Genomic DNA, 12,029 nt, shown 5'->3' with positions numbered 1-12,029 from the left:
TTAAACGATGGAGCGCCTGACTTAATGTACGAGATGCTTTGAATGGTAATTGTCGGTTTAAAACATTCCTTCATGACGATGCTATCAGCAAACATGGATCGAGATATCACTAAAATATAAGCCAACCTCGGGCACTGTTTGCTAAATATGAGCAAACCCTAACTTTAGTCCGTTGAGTCATGACGTGAGAACGTGAGCTATGGATTTTCCAGTGACTTTAAATGATTAAAACCAGCATTCTCTTAGAGCACGGGGGAAGTGGATGGCTGGGTTTATTAATATTCAGCATTCAGCTGTGGCCGACCGGTTGAATTCTTGACTACACGCAGCTCTGTAAACACCCACCACTTGCAGTGGTAAGATGCCAAATACTCAGATAGGAAACTCGTGTTTCTTAGACTTTGATGGACAACGCTTCAGGCATAAAAACAATGAGTATTTTTTGGGGGGGGAAATTTAAAGGGAAGGTCAACGTGACCAGCCACGGCATAGTATCGTCATTAACAATTACACAAAGAGGTGCGCATGAATTTCATGGTAAACACATTTCTTGGCTCTGTAAACAGCAGAATTATCAGAGACTGCCAATGACCGTTGAGTATATCTTAAACATTTATGGTAAATTACCGGTGATTCAATTTAATGTATACAAAATAACATTGGTATGCTGTCTTAAAAGCGTACATTCTAACGGGCTGATTTTTAAAAAAAGTCACTAAAAGTACAGTTAAATTTCAAGTTGGCAAATATGGGCACTGAAAAAAACGCACAGGATAAGGGTTTGACCGGAGGATCGAGTGAACATACTATTTGCCTTCTTTCGGTAAAGTCACGTAGGTATAACCAATAAAATAAATCATGACGTTTCGGGCACAACACAAGCGTCCGTCATCAGGTGGGACAACCACAGCAAGAAACAACTGCAAGTCACGAAAACTTCAAATCTACATCGAGTGAACCTCAACCAGGGGAGATTCCATTGTGATAAATGTACTGCAAGGTGTTTAAATAAGACGGCATTTCCTGGGATTATGCAAGTCAGGTTTGTTTAGTGGTGTGATTGCCCTAGGTGCAAAAGCCACTGTTCAGTCATGCTCATTTCTACACAATTTTAAATGCACTTCATCGTGAAAAGGCATTACAGTACTTACCTGCTTCTGCTGAAAACAAATTCTGATCATTGTACTAAGATAGTCCACACCTGTATACTGGTAATACATAAGTACCAAGGGTAAATCCCTTAACAGTAAGTATATATATGCCCTGAAACATGCCAAAAAAGAATTAAAGCGGAGAGAACTTGGTTGAAAAGGATCTTGTGCATTGACTTGTACTTATAGCATTGAGTGCTTTGCTGTGTTAAGTGTAAGACGTACACTAACACATAGTATTAGAATTTAGTCATAAATTACACTGGAGAAGAACTAAAAGTCCATCAAAGCGGAAACACTGGTAGGTTCCTTTAGCTGGTTCTGTAACTTTAATGCTGTACTGTATATGAAATTGTATGTGTGTGTTCTCATGTTCCACATTCAGGATATTGTGGTTAAACCTAAAAAACACATTCATCGTTTGGCAATTTTCTTACTGTATATGACAGTGGGCGAGGAGTCTGTACAATCGAAAAACAAGGAAATACATTAATCTTATAACCAGGTGAGACAAACATTCCTTTGAAATGGAGACCGATTGGAAGTAAGGAAAAATAAACCTTCCATTTGTAGTAATGCTGCAGTTGGTGAGTTGTTTTATTGATTTCGCAACCTCACTTTGGCCTCCCCTAGGGTCGACCCAGACTACAATGAGCACGTGTCCTAAGCGTGGTTGTGTTTAAACACCGCATTCGATATACGTGTTCATGTTAAAGGACGTGCGGTGCTGTCCCTGGTAGGTACTCAGTTGCCAGCCTTAATAGGCGCTCGTTTTCATACCAATTACCACGACATCCTGTTATTCTTATTAAAGCTAAACAAATCGTGGGTTGTGTGTAGCTACGTATATGTATTATTTTGGCTTTGAGTGTTGTTGATTATATAATATTGGTCACCACCTCGCCAATTAATGTACTTTTATTGTATACAGTGCTGTGTATGTGTAGCCATACATATGATTATTGTACGAACGCCAACTCTATTTTGGCTGTAGGCATTTGTCTATTGGGTTGGCATTTATGCCATCCAGTCAGTCGGTCACGATGGTATTATCAATATTTACAGTGTATGTTTTACTTCTCTGCTATGACCAAATCACGAACATCATGAGCCTGGATAGTGCCTAGGATGGGCGACCACCACACGCTAAAACATGTGTTATTGGGCTTCTGCCAGGATATGTTGCTGTGAGCAGTGCAGAATCATTCCCAGTTTTAGGGCCATCCACTTAGTCCGTACGCAACAAAAATATGTCAAAACTTGACCCCTCTACCCCCCTTCCCTTCCCTGTACCCACGCGGACTTTTTACAGCTCCCCCCCCCCCCTTACCGAATCCTATAGAACGTTCGATATTTAATCCACGCAGAAACGATCAAGGATGAATAATTTTAACGTGTTTAAGCAAATAGATAGTCCACCGCCGGGCTATCTAACCCATTTGAAGGCCAATATAGACAAATTATTATCGAGGCTTCACCACCCCACCCCATACACAAGTGTACGCGTTTGGGTTAACCCCCACACTCCATGCGAACGTACTGAATGGATGTCCTCTTTACTCTTTGGTTCTTTCGGTAAAGTCACGTAGGTATAAAATCAAATAAATCACGACGTTTCGAGCGCAACACCATCATCAGGTGGGAAAGGCATGGTCTGCTGCTGAGGCAGACTGACCATGCTTAACCCACCTGATGATGGACGCTTGTGTGTTGCGCCCGAGAAACGTCGTGATTTATTTTAGTTTATACCTACGTGACTTTACCGAAATAACCAAAGAGTATGGATGGCCTCTTGTTGTTGCTGTACCACCCCCCCACATGTCACCTGCCTGCACCATCCTGCACTGTGACCAGCAGTGGACTCTAGATTTGAAGCTTTCGTGACCGCAGGGATCCATACTCTTTGGTTCTATTCGGTAAAGTCACGTAGGTAAAAAATAAAATTAAAATAAAACAACAAAAATCGTGACTTTACCGAATAGAACCAGAGTACAACAGTGGACTGTCACAATAGTGAAGCCGTCTTGTCATTTGCGTGCGTGTAGAAATTTGCCTAAACATCCATCCGTCTCTCTATGCAGGCACCACCTTATCTGCCTCCAAGTGTGTGTTTGTAATGTACACACGTATACATTTTGATTTAAAGCTTTCGTGACTGCAGGGATTCATATTCTTGGTTCCTTCGGTAAAGTCACGTAGAAGAGAAACAATAAAATAATACAAATATATATAAAATGTTTTATCGTTTCCCTTCTACGTGACTTTACCGAAAGAACCAAGAATATGTACACGCGTATGTTTGAAATAGACATATTTTGAGAGTTACACTGTGTATGTTTCGCGTCGTACGTAGCCAACCGCGTTAATCGGAGGTTCCGATTGTAAAGGACAACAAACTAAACACACACACACAAAAACACAGTTCTAAGGCAATGAGTTTAAAATCGAGATAACGTCAAAGTTGCATAGCTCCACAGTAGCTTCCTAATATCGGGAGGAATGAGCGTTCTAGATTTCAAGTTTTCGTGACTGCAAAGTTCCATATTCTTTGGTTCTTTGGGTAAAGTCACGTAGGTGGAAAAAAAGAATTTAAAAAAATAAAAAAAATCACGACGTTTCGATTGTTGATTATTGCTTGTGTTGCAATCGAAAAGTCGTGATTTAATATTCGTTGGCTCTTTAGGTAAAGTCACGTAGGTAAAAAAATAATACTAATAAAATAAAATCACGACGTTTCGGAGGCAACACAAGCTTCCTTCATCAGGTGTAAAAAAGGCACAGCAAAATAACTGTAGAAAATATATTTCGCTGTGCCTGATGAAGGAAGCTTGTGTTGCCTCCGAAACGTCGTGATTTTATTTATGATTTCATTTATGATTTATTTATCATTTTTTACCTACGTGACTTTACCTAAAGAACCAAAGAGTATGGATCCTTGCAGTCACGAAAACTTCAAATCTAGTCGTGATTTATTTTTTTTCCATAAATTTTTCCACCTACGTGACTTTACCGAAAAAACCCAAAGAATATAGGAACGAACGTTCCAGACGGCCGCAGAATCTGTCGCATCTGAGAGTGCTGCTACTGCTGCTGCTGCTACTGCTGCTGCTACTACTGCTGCTGCTACTACTGCTGCTACTGCTGCTGCTACTGATGCTGCTACTGCTGTTACTGCTGCTACTACTGCTGCTACTACTACTGCTGCTACTGCTGTTACTGCTGCTACTACTGCTGCTGCTACTGCTGCTACTACTGCTGCTGCTACTACTGCTAACTGCTACTACTGCTGCTACTGCTGCTAACTGCTACTACTGCTACTGCTGCTACTACTGCTGCTACTGCTGCTGGTACTACTGCTGCTGCTGGTAATACTGCTGCTACTGCTACTGGTACTACTGCTACTACTGCTGCTGCTGTTACTGCTGCTACTACTGCTGCTGCTGCTACTACTGCTAACTGCTACTACTGCTGCTACTGCTGCTAACTGCTACTACTGCTACTGCTGCTACTACTGCTGCTACTGCTGCTGGTACTACTGCTGCTGCTGGTAATACTGCTGCTACTGCTACTGGTACTACTGCTGCTACTGCTGCTGCTACTACTGCTGCTACTACTGCTGCGGTGGTGACCACCGCCTTTGTTGTTGATGGCTTAGCCAGAAAACCCCACTGCTGCTGCTCCTTGCTGCTGCTGCGAGGATGACCGGAGTTGACTTGATGATGGTTTGTGTGGCTCTCATTGACGAGATCAGCGAGAGGCATCGCGGCTCATTTGTGTGTGAACGAGTGCGAGAGACGCTTAACAGCCACAGCAAGCGGCAAGGCAATGATGGACATTGTAGCGGTGTCGTGAGAGCGAACGATGGAGCGAGGTTGATGGATGGAGGTGAAGAAGGCGGACAGGGAGCAAAGCCAACCTGCAGGGCCATTCCATTGCGCTGTGTGCCGGCGGGGCGGTGCTGGTTGGCGGCATCTTTGGTTAGCGAGATTCGGCGGTGGTGGTGGTGGTGCTGCACCACCGCCGAATCCACCAAACACCGGTGGTCAGCGATTATCTTGTGCCGCTCCTGGCACCCCCCCCCCCCGGTCAATGAGTGGTGTTAAACGTCGTCGATTGGGGAGACAAAGGCGGCCGGGCGTGGGCGCTTGGCCACGTCCCCACCCACCCCGAAATGGTGCTCCGCGGCCGCCGGCCTTCGCAAGGCGCAACAGGAACTTCGACTGGCAGCACTTGGGCCCCCCACCACCACCACCACCCACCACCACCCCACGACAGTGAGTCTGCCGAGGCTACTACTGCTGTGGTGGTGGGGTTGGTGGTGGTGGGGTGGTGGGGTGGTGGTGGTGGGGTGGTGGTGGTGGGGTGGTGGTGGTGGGGTAGTGGTGGTGGTGGGCTGTGGGAGGAAATCTTTTGCCTTTTGTCTCCTCTGCATTCTCGAGTCAGCGGTGGGTGGTTGTGGGTGGGTGGCTGTGTCAGTGGTTGTGGGTGGGTGGTTGTGGTGGGTGGGTGGTTGTGTCGGTGGTTGTGGTGGGTGGTTGTGTCGGTGGTTGTGGTGGGTGGTTGTGGGTGGGTGGTTGTGTCGGTGGTTGTGGTGGGTGGTTGTGGTGGGTGGGTGGTTGTGGTGGGTGGTTGTTGGTTGGTGGGTGGTTGTTGGTGGGTGGTTGTGGTGGGTGGTTGTGAGTGGGTGGTTGTGATGGGTGGTTGTGGGTGGGTGGTTGTGGGTGGGTAGTTGTGGTGGGTGGTTGTTGGTGGGTGGTTGTGGGTGGGTGGTTGTGGGTGGGTGGTTGTGGTGGGTGGTTGTGGTGGGTGGTTGTGGGTGGGTGGTTGTGTCAGTGGTTGTGGGTGGGTGGTTGTGGTGGGTGGTTATGGGTGGGTGGTTGTGGTCGGTGGTTGTGGTGGGTGGTTGTGGGTGGTTGTGTCGGTGGTTGCGGTGGGTGGTTGTGGTGGGTGGTTGTGGGTGGGTGGTTGTGGTGGGTGGTTGTGGTGGGTGGTTGTGGGTGGGTGGTTGTTGGTTGGTGGGTGGTTGTTGGTGGGTGGTTGTGGTAGGTGGTTGTGGGTGGGTGGTAGTTGGTTGGTGGGTGGTTGTTGGTGGGTGGTTGTGGGTGGGTGGTTGTTGGTGGGTGGTTGTGGGTGGGTGGTTGTGGTGGGTGGTTGTGGGTGGGTGGTTGTTGGTGGTTGTGGTGGGTGGTTGTGGTTGTTGGTGGTTGTGGTGGGTGGTTGTTGGTGGGTGGTTGTGGGTGGGTGGTTGTTGGTGGGTGGTTGTGGTGAGTGGTTGTTGGTGGGTGGTTGTTGGTGGGTGGTTGTGGGTGGTTGTTGGTGGGTGGTTGTGGGTGGTTGTTGGTTGGTGGTTGTTGGTGGGTGGTTGTGGGTGGTTGTTGGTGGGTGGTTGTGGTGGGTGGTTGTTGGTGGTTGTGGTGGGTGGTTGTTGGTGGGTGGTTGTGGGTGGGTGGTTGTGGGTGGGTGGTTGTGGGTGGTTGTTGTGGGTGGTTGTTGGTGGGTGGTTGTTGGTGGGTGGTTGTTGGTGGGTGGTTGTGTCGGCAGCTAGGGGCGTTGCGCTAAGCGATGTTGGGGCCCAGCCCACGCACGCAACGAAGCTCCCCCCCCCCATTGCGGCTTCCTCTAACACGGGGGCGGCGGTGTGGGGGGAGGCAAAGTGTGCTTGCTGCTGCTGCTGCTGGGTTGGTTGACTCCCCTCTCTCTCTCCCCTTACTCTCCCCTCTGTATGTGGCCGTGTGTCGTTGTTACAACGCTCCGGTAGTACCCGAGGAGTCCCTCCTCATCCTCCTCCTCCTTCCCCACGCCCCGAGAAGTAAAAAGCGGCACACGGCGCAGCGTTTGTCGCCCTGGCCGACTCCGTGCAAGGAAACCTTGGCGATGCGGCATCAGAGACGATTCATTTTGTAACGAAAAGTGTGCGTGTGCATGTGTGTGTGTGTGCTTCATCCGCTGGCCGGAGGAAGGTTGTTGTTGTCGTCGTGTGTGTGTGTGAAAGTAAACAAGCCGTGTGTGGTAGATACGTTGCGTTGGTACGTATCCACTTACCGGTTGCATTAATGACTCGTTCTGGGCTGTAGGCACCGGATCGTAGTAAATAGTCAACGCGAAACTGCGTCTGCAAGCGTTAGTCATTAATCGTTGTGTGTTTTTTTAAACTTTACTTTACAACAAGGCGATATATATCGCCCCCTGGCACACAGAGAGAGAGAGATTTTTTTGTTGTTTGTTGAGCAAGCCATCGTTTGGGAGTTTGTGGATATATCGGTGAAGTTTGAAATAAAACAACGACGACAAAACATTTATCCTTAGCCAAGTTTTGATTATTATTATTATTTTTCTGAACAAGGGACATCCTCAATTTGCGGTGAGTACCGAACTAAACACATTTACATTTTACTCACAAGCACATACACGTTACCATTGTGTGTAATACCATTGTGTGTAGCGTGTGCTGCTCCTATGTTTAAGGCTTATTATTTATTATAGTGCTTCTGTGTACAAGTGTACGTAGAGTGTGTGAAACATTAGTCTATGATGTGTAAGTGGGGTTTAGAAGACACTGACTGAGGCGCTTTGTGCCTTCTGATGATTATAGAGTATAGACCAAGTCCAGTAAGTTGCCTTGGACCAAACTGCGCAAGTCAGTACTTGGCACGTGTGAAGATGATTGCTGCTTGTGTGGGTTATCTAACAACATGTGTCATGCATGACACCGTACGGGCTGCGGATAATACCTAAGATTTAAAATACGGCGATGCATTCCCCACCCGTACCCACACAATGATAAACAATGATAATATATTTGCAACGAAGCCAATTCATTTTGTTCGGTCACTTATCAGTGCCAGGCCATGTGCCAAGCACATTGCACACTTCCCGATAAGATCTGCATAGCTTTCACCGTTGTGTACGAGAATAAACGCTGCAATGCACGGGTATGTGACCCCCCCGCCCCCAATACATTGTGTATTAATTGTCGAGTTGGTACGCAATGAGATCCTCTACAGTATAGTCTTTTAACAGACTTAATATAGTTTTTTTAAATATATATATAAATGTGTCGTTAAACCCGCCACCACCCGACACAACCAATTAGTAAGGGTTGTCACGTAAACAGAACGTGGCCAATTCGTCACTAGTACAGCAACACCGGTGTGTGTTGGAGAGCAAACCCACAACATGTACAATCTGAGTCCGACGTTTCGCCGGTGATTACAACAAGCTCCATCAGGCGACAGCCATATTTGTGTAGAAATCCTCCTGGTTGAACGACACATTTAGATTTACGCGATCTAACCAACAACAAAAAACTATACATTATCGATGATATTGGTCGCGAAAGCCTACGTGTTAAACTTTGAACGGACTGTTGGGGGGGGGTGTGGGTGGTGTGGTCATCACCACGCCCGACCGCCTTTGTCTCCCCAGTGGCGATGTACTTTTATACACACTATGTACTCATATTGAGTCCTGAGTCCCCACATACAAACACACACTCACACGCCCCATAGCCATTTCAACAGGGGACATTGTGCCCTGCCTGCACAGACGATGCATCAGCAGAATGGCCTGGGCGTGAGATCATCATCATCCACAGTAGATGCTTTGGGCAAAAAAAGACTGCACATTTTTTTAAACTGGACACATGCCTGCGAGTACTTTGGCTTTTTTTTCATCCTCCACGTTTCCCATCTCACTGGTTGGAGTGGGGGGGGAGGATGATATAAGCATATATGTGAACATCATAGTTACTGCAACATTTTAGTCTAATCATGTGTCAGAGTGTCATATACACACTCTACTTACACATTGCCTGTGTATAGACTACGGTACTCGTATCCACCGATCTGTTAGCCACACACGCACACGCAACGTAGAGCTTGTTACATGATGCGACTTGTCATTTGTGTTTTTTTTACGAGATCGCAAATTCTTGGCTATTTTCACTGCTTTGTTTTTCTTAACACTCATTTGCGTGAACTTCTAAATGACAATGAAGCAGTAAACCCCCCGCCGCCTGCAGTATTCAAAGCACAGGTCGCCTTGTTTGTGTTAAGTAACCTTACACTATGTTGTTTTGGGTCTTACTCCCCTATACCGTTAAATCATTGTCCCCGAGTGAAATGAGATTGGCATAAAGTACATGCAAATTGAACTGTCATCTGCAGGGATATGATTTGTCTACACATTTATGTGTGTGTGTATTGTTTTTATGAAGTACTTTAGATGTACAGTTTTCTCATGTTCATGTAACCACCCTTATGTCAATCCACTGCTGGATGGGGGGGGGGGGTCGCGTGTGTTCTATTTGACCATACTTCATGGTGCTGTTCAGAGGCAAGGTAGGTGAAGGCAATAGAGCCATATCCACGTGGGAGCATAGCAGAACAGTACAACATCTTGTTTATATACGTTGCGAAGTTACAATACAGTGTAGGCATATTTGTGTTACAGATTGAGATGTAAATAATGAACTTAAAGCAAGTAAGAGCTGGATGGGGGAGCCCTGTTGGAATGTTAAACTTGATAATGAAACGCAGCACACCGATGCGCTTGAAGAAAGTGTTAATTCATTCCATACCTAATTCAATCCACACCTCATTCATTCCACACCTCTGTCATTCCACACCTCTGTCATTCCACACAGCATTCATTCCGCCCTGCTTTCATTCCACGCAGCAGTGCTACGAGTGGCAAAGAATGCTAAAGAAAAGCTGAAAAATGCACACAAACTAAGCAGAGATGCATGCTTGAATTTACACTGCGAGCCAGGGAATAAACAACAGATGGTGGGACATAACAATGACTAGCAGTAGTAAGAAGGCGTGGGTCGGACAGATCCATAGAATGGGCGGTTGCTTATGGACAAGACTGGTGATGGAATGGTAACATGGAGATGAAGTGATGAGATGTCTTCATTGCAAAAGCGTGGGATTGGAGCGTACGGAGTAGCATTGCAGAACTGTGAAAGAGTGGCGATGGCATCGGGAGGCCTTCATCCATCAGTGGACAGACCATGGCTGTTGCTTTTGCACAGTGCCGCATTCAATATTTACACTAGCACGACATAGCGTCATTGGTCACAGCAATACAAGCCCGTACAATGTCCTTTATTCAGCATCCACATTTACTGCACGTCGTATAAAAAAAATCGATGTGCATTTATGTAGCGCACTTCACATTAGCAAATGAAATCTCGGAGCACTTAACATAAAATGCATGTTTTGCATTAGTATAGTTCTGCTTACTCGTGGAAGAATGTGGGTTGTGAAACTGATGACCAACGTTACTTTAGGCCCTGTGCTTCTCGGAGGACTTGAAGGTCTCCGAGCCAATAAGGCATTCTTGCGTAATGTCATCTCTTTTCCATTCCGCTCCAGTATCATTGGAAACATGTGGTAAATAGACGCACGCTTTAGTTTGTAAAGGAACCAGACAATTGTCGGTCGGCCCCTCTGTGTGTGGCGCTTTGGACGTGACCGCCGGTTACGTAATCAGGTGTCCGCGCACACACACACAAGTGTGTGTGTATTCTTTGAAGTGTTTACCTGTGCCCTCCACCCTTTTCAGGCCTTGTTTGTGTTTTAATATGGCATGTCACGGGGATGTGTTTGCGCTGGCTCCCCTTTCTCCAGACTCACACATAGATTTTTTGCATTGCAACCAGAGCTCATGGGTATCTTATGAATGTAGGCATTGATTTTTTTAACTGCAGTATTTATACAGTCGTTGATTTTACCATTGGTGCATCTGAGTGTTGATTGCAGAAAAGGGGCAATTTGCCATGAGAGACTTTTAAAAATAATTTTTCGGAAGAAAATTATTGAGGATTATTTATATTTCATTTCAGATTAGTTTTACATTTTATGATCCAAATTTGCTTGGATGCAATAATTATTGTATTACAGTAAAAACAATGTGTCCTACCCCCCACTCCCTCTGAAATAGCTGGGTGTGCATTTCGCAATCTAAATTTAAACAATGCTTTTCTTTTTGAACGGCCATCATTTGCACTCTTAAGTGCTCCCTACAAGTTCATGAAGCACAAACATATTTTGTGATATTGGGTTTTTTTGTGCACGGTGGTGGTGCTGCTGCTGCACGCTAAGACCAAAAAAGTCTCTGAACTCAAGGGCCATACGAAGCCCAGGAGATGTCATTTATCTCTCACGTTTCTGACCTTTCGAATGAACTCAAAATCCCAGATGTGCTTTCTTAGTCCGCCGAGACATTTTCTTAAACCCACTGGCCATTCGCTTGCCCCCAAATTTAAAAATGTTCAATCCACATTTATTTTTGCTGACCTCTATTTTGGCTTGATGTGCTATCGTTTACATTTTTTTTAAATACTGTATTTGCATTTTGCTTCATTGCTACACACCCACAACTTGCGTATTGAGGCATCCGGTCTGATTTCCATTTAGTGTTACAGCAGGAAACAAAAGGCTGCTTGGCTGAATTCTTGTTTTGCAAAGATAATAAATAAATATGTTGAGACACTTCCAATCACCCATTAGCTGTTACGGGCTGATGACTAAATCGGTACTGTACTGTGCCCCGAACAAACCGGTTGTCGGGAGCCTCAGCCTTTGGCAGGGAAACTAGTATCACGTGTCTGTGTTCCCATTAAAAAAAAGTCTGGTTCTGGTGGATAGGAAGGGCTTCACTTTGCCACCTGTTAGGTGTTGAGTTGTCGCGAAAAAACGAGAGAAAATAATAACAACATGGCCCACATTCTCATTACTGGGACAATGAATGACTTTCAGACCTTGTTTGCTGATGACTGATGGTTCTTTACAGGTGATGACGCAGTAAAAAGGGCTTGTGACTCATGAAAAGATAGTGTCGTGCAAGCTCCGTGCCTTTACTGACAATATTAAA

General features: G+C 45.7%; 1 protein-coding gene across 2 annotated transcripts in view; it reads left to right on the top strand.

Annotated features, from left to right (window-relative positions):
* Window positions 1–5,103: 5,103 nt before the first annotated feature.
* LOC116944928 (SH2 domain-containing protein 4B-like) overlaps window positions 5,104–12,029 on the top strand; it is a 46,078-nt gene continuing 39,152 nt past the window's right edge. Inside the window, exon 1 of one of the 2 annotated variants that reach the window (XM_032958874.2) lies at window positions 5,104–5,425. The gene's annotated coding sequence lies outside the window, so the exon portion shown is untranslated. Of the gene's footprint in view, window positions 5,426–6,783; window positions 7,513–12,029 lie in introns of those variants that run through there. The other variant, XM_032958873.2, reaches the window with a different exon arrangement.

Source organism: Petromyzon marinus, chromosome 22 (assembly GCF_048934315.1).
Source record: "Petromyzon marinus isolate PM22_M1 ecotype Great Lakes invasive population chromosome 22, UKy_Petmar_22M1.pri1.0, whole genome shotgun sequence".
In the NCBI taxonomy this organism is placed as follows: Eukaryota; Metazoa; Chordata; class Hyperoartia; order Petromyzontiformes; family Petromyzontidae; genus Petromyzon; species Petromyzon marinus.
Note: the sequence above shows the minus strand (reverse complement) of the source record. Positions and strands in the feature narration are given on the sequence as shown.